At 33.5% G+C, this 6,927-nt stretch overlaps 1 pseudogene; it reads left to right on the top strand.

Annotated features, from left to right (window-relative positions):
• Window positions 1-2,158: 2,158 nt before the first annotated feature.
• On the top strand, window positions 2,159-5,766 carry LOC128163456 (uncharacterized; annotated as a pseudogene).
• The last annotated feature ends 1,161 nt before the right edge of the window (window positions 5,767-6,927 follow it).

The following is a 6,927-nucleotide window of genomic DNA, read 5'->3' as shown; positions in this document are numbered from 1 at the left end:
AATTACTACGATAGAAGTGACAATGTATTCAAAGAAAACTGGATAGTTAAAGATATTAAACTATGGGGATAAAAACCTGTCAATGTTTGCTGTACCATTTTTGGGGACCTTTTGGTTACAGTGATTGGCAATAATGAGAAACAATCTCCACCGAGAAACAAAACAGTCAATTCGAAGACTAAAGCCACCCTCTTTTTTCAACAGCTCAGCTTGGTGCCATATGTGAAAATCGAAACTTGGACATCTGTGTCATAGATATCGAAGCCTTTAAAGTAGTGGTTGTAAATCAGGCCGGTAAACTCAGAGTTATAAACACTGGTTCTGTTTCTGAATCCACTTCTGAGAAATCATTTGATCTTGTCGGCATCACTACAGGCACAACCGAAGCCAGATTCTCATCACAGACTATGACAGCCCGCGATCAATATTGTTGATCAGGACGGACAGTTTCTCTATAAAATCGACAACTGCGATACACAACACCCATAAGGTATGCTTGAGGATGTTAGAGATAATCTCTGCGTTACCGAATCTGAAGGATTTAAAGTAGAGTGTCAGATGAATGACAACGATTATTGTCAAAATAAAATGTCAATGAAATTATATGTAGAATTATAAAATGTATGTAATATAATCAATGTTATTGCATATTTGCATACCTATTTGATTATCTGGTATCCTATGCATATTTATGCCTTTATGCCTGCGGCAGAATATTTTGAAATCAACACGAAAAGATTTACATTTGCAAATGATTTCTCCTTTATACACATCTTTTAGCAATTTGGTGTTTTATTGCATACATACATGCTCGGATCAAACGGATGACACTGAAACAACGTGCATACATTAATGTTCTCCCTTAACAAATTTAACTTTTTTCTTGCTACATGTAGATACAAAAATCCGTTCATATTTGTCAAATCGCAATGGATAAATAACTTTTTTACCGTAATGTGCATTTATAATGCGTTTAGAGCTATCTAGTATTCTCCTGATTCATCTGATTTTCTCTCAGTTTTCCCCTCTGAACGCATTAAAGAACTAGTTTTTCTAATTTGACATAAAAATATTTCTCTTGTAACTAGTTCTTTCTTCTGCACATTCTGTTAAAATCGTAAACGGCACATGGAATAAATGAAAACTCAATACAATTTTTGAAAAAAATACATTTCAAAGCGCATTGCTGAAATTGAAGGCAGAATGAATTTTGTGACTATGAATGAAAATGTGGAATCAAGCAAAACACGTGAATGAAGTTTCATGTCTTATTGTTTAAAATGTTTAGACCACATACATATACTATATTATGAACGGTTGTGTATCTTGCTATACTTGGTCTTCAGATGATATGATCACAACATAAATATTTATTCATTCAATGACTGACGTATGTCTATGCTGTAATATTTCTGATTCACAGAATTAGTTTATATTTTATTACTCAACAATTCAACACTAACTGAGTTATAAAAACCAACCTTATTTTTTTTTAACCTATGTCATTTTGATCTGTTATTTGCTGACAATATTAAGTAAGATATTAACTTTGTTAACTAAGCCAAAACAGTTAGTAGATTTTATGAAAACTAATAATCATCAAATTTAGAAACTTTCTTTTTAACTTACATGGCAAAACATCAAAATACACAGTATACACAGCATCTAGTGTAAACTGTTTAGAGTTAACACAAAAGTACGAATTTAGGTTTTTTTCTATAATGCCTGAGTAAAATGTTACAACAAATAAACCTTTTTTTAAGTTGATGTGAAAGGCAAAAATTATGTGAACGTCAAAGATTTGACCTCTTCTAATTCCGACGATCCATTTAGGCAGTTAGGGTGGTACATGTATACCGCATCGATAGACAATAAAAATTACTGTTTCATCACCGAATGTATTTTTGGCGTTTTTATAGTATTTTTGCTATCGTATACATAAGAATAAACTTCATACTAAAATCGAATTTTTTTTTGACCCGGGATGATTATTATATTATACATCTCTGTAAAGTATAATCAAGAGTATCAATATATTGAGTTTCTAATGATTTATCAAATGTCTCGCTTTGGCCCAGTTGTGACCTGTTGTAGTTATGTGAGCAAATCAAATTTCAAGGACAACATTTGTGTCACACTATCTATATACACCCGACAAGACAGAGACTGTCACGTCTGATATTTCAAGGTAAGAATAAGAAGCATTTAACCTTCTAAAAATATAAAAGTGTATTTTAATCTGAATACAATCTTCTTTTAAGTTTGATTAAATTTAACGGGAATTCTGTAAGCAGTATTTGAGATTTTTGCTCAATAATTCTAACACGTCCCAAACACAGTTGACACGTACTGTACAAAGGCATACTGATATATGTAAAATAGAACGATATCTGCGAGTGATTAGACATGCGAGTATGCACGTATATCAAAAATACTTAGGTTTCATTTTTCACATCAGATATATGTATCAATAACTTTGACAGAATTCTCATGATCTATTAATCAAATTCGTTTAGAGTCTTACAACATTGCACCAACAATTTCACATGGGTAGGATATGGGTGGCTGAATGGGTAAAAAAGACGTTTATGCAAAAAGAACAAAAAAACATGCTAAAATACGAAACAGCATCTATCGCGATATCAACAAACACCTATACAAAATTAACGATCAGCGATGCAAAAACAGCGATCTTGCACTGAATAAACGCTAGATGGCGTGCATAAAGGTATCAGGAGAAATCGTACCTTGGAGAAAACGCATTCTTGACTTAAAGGGGACGTTTTCATCGGCGATCCAGAAATTGTTTTTTTTTTTCAGGAAGGGGAGGGGGGGAAGGATATTTAGGTTTGCCAGGGTTGGAGTGGTGGTGGTGTTGGGAGTGAGGTCCGATGCATATGTTAGCTAGTTTTACTTAGTAGATTTAAGAAAGAAGATGGGGCAATAAGATGGCGCAACTGCCCATTTGGTTTAATCGTAAAATACAATTTAAAATTTAACAACTTTTCAATTAAATATATTTGATATGTTATAATACAACTTAACAAAACGGTGATTTTTCTAACTATATTTTTTTTTGCCTTGTCACGGTTTTAGGATGCGTCTCCCCTTTCAAAAACGGTGCTACATATGTGTGTAGCTGTATTGTGTAATTATCCAATTAATGTGATTATGTAAACAATGATACAAGCAAAGAGGTTATAAATGGTTATTGCATAAGAACAATTTTTATAACTTTTTCAATTCTTCAATTTTTCCGGTTTACGCTCCACGCCAACTGTACGATTTCTCCCGATACCTTTTTGCACGCCATCTAGTGTTTTTTCAGTGCGTGATTATTGGTTTTGCATCGGTACTTGTTTGTTTTGCATCGATGTCTGTTGATTTTGCAAAAGAGACCGTTGACTTTTTTTTAATTAGTTTTGCATAAACGTCCTTTTTTTACCCTTTTCGCCAGCCCTAGTAGGAACCTGTAAAGGTAATTTTAAAAAGGCAAGTCGAAATTTACAATATGACTAATATGAAAAACTTATCCTAATTTTGGCGTCCTTGGTTTTGTCCTGGTGGCTTCCATGGCTACGCATGTTAGGAAAAGGTGCTTGAAGTAATTATTCATTATTAACACTACGAAATCCTCCTTTATCAGTATTGGTAAGAACCGGTAAAGACAATTTGAAATAGGCACGTCAATATGACAAAGTCTTTTTCTATCAATCAGTTGTTCATTTTATGTATGTGGTCTGAATTGAATTGAAACCATATCGCCATTCATATACATTATTAGCAAGCGTAATTTTTTAAAGAACACTTGTCAGGCCTGTTGTATCTGATTGTAAGGTATTAAAATTAAAAGTGACAAAAGCACTTGAATTTTACTGAATATAGCTTCTTTTTAGGCTTTATTCCAATATATTATATCATGGACCGGAAGAGAAGTGCACAGGATGTCCTACGATGTTACTTGTGTGAGACTCCTAATCCTCAATATAACTGTGACATCTGTCACATCAACCTTTGTAAGACGTGTGCAGGAGAACATCTGTTGGATGAATCTAAAGAACATAAAGTTGTACCAATCAGGCAAAGAGGTTATGGTCCTGACTACCCTACTTGTTTAAAACATACGAAAAAACAATGTGAGCTCCACTGTGAACAATGCGACCTTCCAATTTGCACTCAATGTGTTTCCTCTGATGTACATCTAGGACATAAAGCAATCGACATCATGAAAATCTTTGACACGAAGAAAGAAATTGTAAAAAATGATTTAAAGGAACATAAAATCTCTCTTTTTCCGAACTATCGTGAAAGTCTAGCAGCTTTCAACGTACAGAAATCTGAACTTAATAAACATTTTGAAAGTTTGAGGACTGCTGTCTGTGAAAGGGGGAAAGAGTGGCACAGAGAAATTGATGCGATAATATGCAAGAGAAAAACTGAAATTGACCAAATGCAAATCATGTACTTGACTGCTGTAAACAAACAGCTAAATGCATTCAAGCAAAACCTAGAGTTTGCTATACAGAGCGTTCGTAATCTGAAGAAGTTGCTAGACTCTTATGATGTTTACGCTGTTTCGGCATACAAAACCAAAAATGAACGTTTTCGAAAATTACCTACTTGCTAACTTCCCTTTTTTTTTCTTCTAATAAAATAAGCATAGAATACCTTCAGCAACAGTTTGGTATATTGTCAGCATTTTCTATTGAAAGTCAAGAATAGGATCTCAAAATGGAGAGTACCGGAGCTGCATCACCTTCTCCAGATATTTGTCGAAATCTTCTTCTTAATCAACCAAAGATCTTCACAACTATCAATACAGACTTTGAACATATGTTCAGTGTAATATGTTCAACTGATGAACAAATATTGACCCGTGGTGATAGCAATATTATTAAACTCTACAATCTTCAAGGAGAACTACTGGAATCAATTCGAACACAATCAGATAATGATCCACGAGATATAACAGTGTCAAAGTGTGGGCATCTAGTCTATTCTGATTTTGATGAAAGAATTGTGAACATAGTGATGAATAAGCAAATATCAGAAGTGATGAAATTACGAACATGGAGACCACTTCGTGTAAATAGTACAGTTTCTGGCGATCTCCTGGTTACTATGGTCGGGGATAAAAAAAAACGGACAAAGGTCGTGCGTTGCGCATATTCAACAGAGAATCAAACCTTTCTATTTGATAGCAAAGCTCTACCTTTATATTTTCTCCCCCACAATGGTCCATTAATTACGTAACTGAAAACAAGAATCTAGATGTCTATGTGGTCGATGGGACAGCCTGTGCAGTGGTAGTAGTAAATCAGGCCGGTAAACTACGCTTCAAATACACTGGTCCTCCCTCGCCAACAAAAGAACCGGTTCATCCCATAGGTGTCTGTACAGACAGCCAAAGTCAAATCCTGATAGCTGACAATGCTAATGACTGTATCCACATTCTAGACCAGAACGGACAATTTCTCCAATACATAGACAATTGTGATTTACATGAGGCATACGGTTTATGTGTGGACACTAGAGACAACCTCTTTGTTACCGAATGTTCCACTGGTAACGTGAAAAAAATTCAATATAAAAAATAATGAATATATTCATTAAACTAGTGTCTAGTCCAATAAGACTCAAGATTAATTAATCATACAAAGTGTCATGTTCTGTTTTTCTAAGTGAAAAAATGCTGATTTGCATAAATATACCATCGATTAATATAAATTCATGTCATGGATTCGTGCTATGTGTTCAAAATATCTCAATTTTACCAATTAGAATGAAGCATGCATTAAATAAATGAGTTTTAATTTTCTTTGTGTTTCGATGGGTTGATTGTTTTCTTTTAATGATGCTCAACTATCTATTCCCCGTCTTTGTACGTGGCGTATCTCTCTCTCTCTCTATCTATCTCTCACTCTCTCTCTCTCTCTTTTAATTCCCTTTCAACAGGCCACATGTGAAGTTTAACCACGGTACGTTGATCTCTAATAACAGAAAAGTGCACATATATATTAAGGTATAAACAGCATAACCAACATATATTATATTAAACTTTAAACAGTATTGCTCATCAGAAATTTTAAAGGCAACTCCAAAAATCTTTGACAACAAATAATCTGTATCTTAAATTTTGATGTACTCTGTTAAACTTATCGAATATATGTATGCTAAAGATGTCGGTGAGTGAAAAATTGAATTTTTCTGTTTCGTTTTTTTTCCTCCAGTATTTTTTATACCATTTAAGATGAATGCAAGGGCTATACATTATTTAAAGAAGCCTGTTAAAAATATGATTTTTTTTTAAAATGCCTTACAATGATATTTTTTATAATCAACTTATCTGAGCGTGAGCTGTCAAGATAAAGTGCGATACCGGGCAGTTATGGGGATCAGTGTAAATGTAGTCCGAGACCTGTATGTCCCGGGATGTCCCATTTATTGTCGATCTAATAACCGTCTACTCATTTTTTTTAAATGCATACCTGAGTATGTGGGGTGCTAAAATTTCAGTTGGTGTCATAAATACTAAGCGTTCAGGATTTAACAATCAAAACAATTTTATCAAAGATTTATTTTATCTAAAACTCGAGAGTTCAAATCTGCACTCAATATTTCTATTATATTTATTTATATTATACATATTTATATTTTTTTTTAAAGTGCCAATTTAGAAAATTAGTTATTTCTGACGTCAATACTGCCAATGAGTGCGAAGAAATATATCTTATGAACTCAATTCAATGTACCTGAAACACTTTCTAAAATGTTGAATCATAGGGGAATAATATAAAATCAAATATGACTCACAATTTCAAATATAGTTCTTTGATGAAATTTTTATTTTTCATTTTTTAGGTTTTAGCATAGTACGAGGGTTGATCAAAAAGTAATGTCACAGATGCAATAAAATCGTGAAAAATC

Source organism: Crassostrea angulata, chromosome 9 (assembly GCF_025612915.1).
Source record: "Crassostrea angulata isolate pt1a10 chromosome 9, ASM2561291v2, whole genome shotgun sequence".
NCBI lineage: Eukaryota > Metazoa > Mollusca > Bivalvia > Ostreida > Ostreidae > Magallana > Magallana angulata.
The sequence above is the reverse complement of the archived record's forward strand: the minus strand, read 5'-3'. Positions and strand labels throughout refer to the sequence as shown.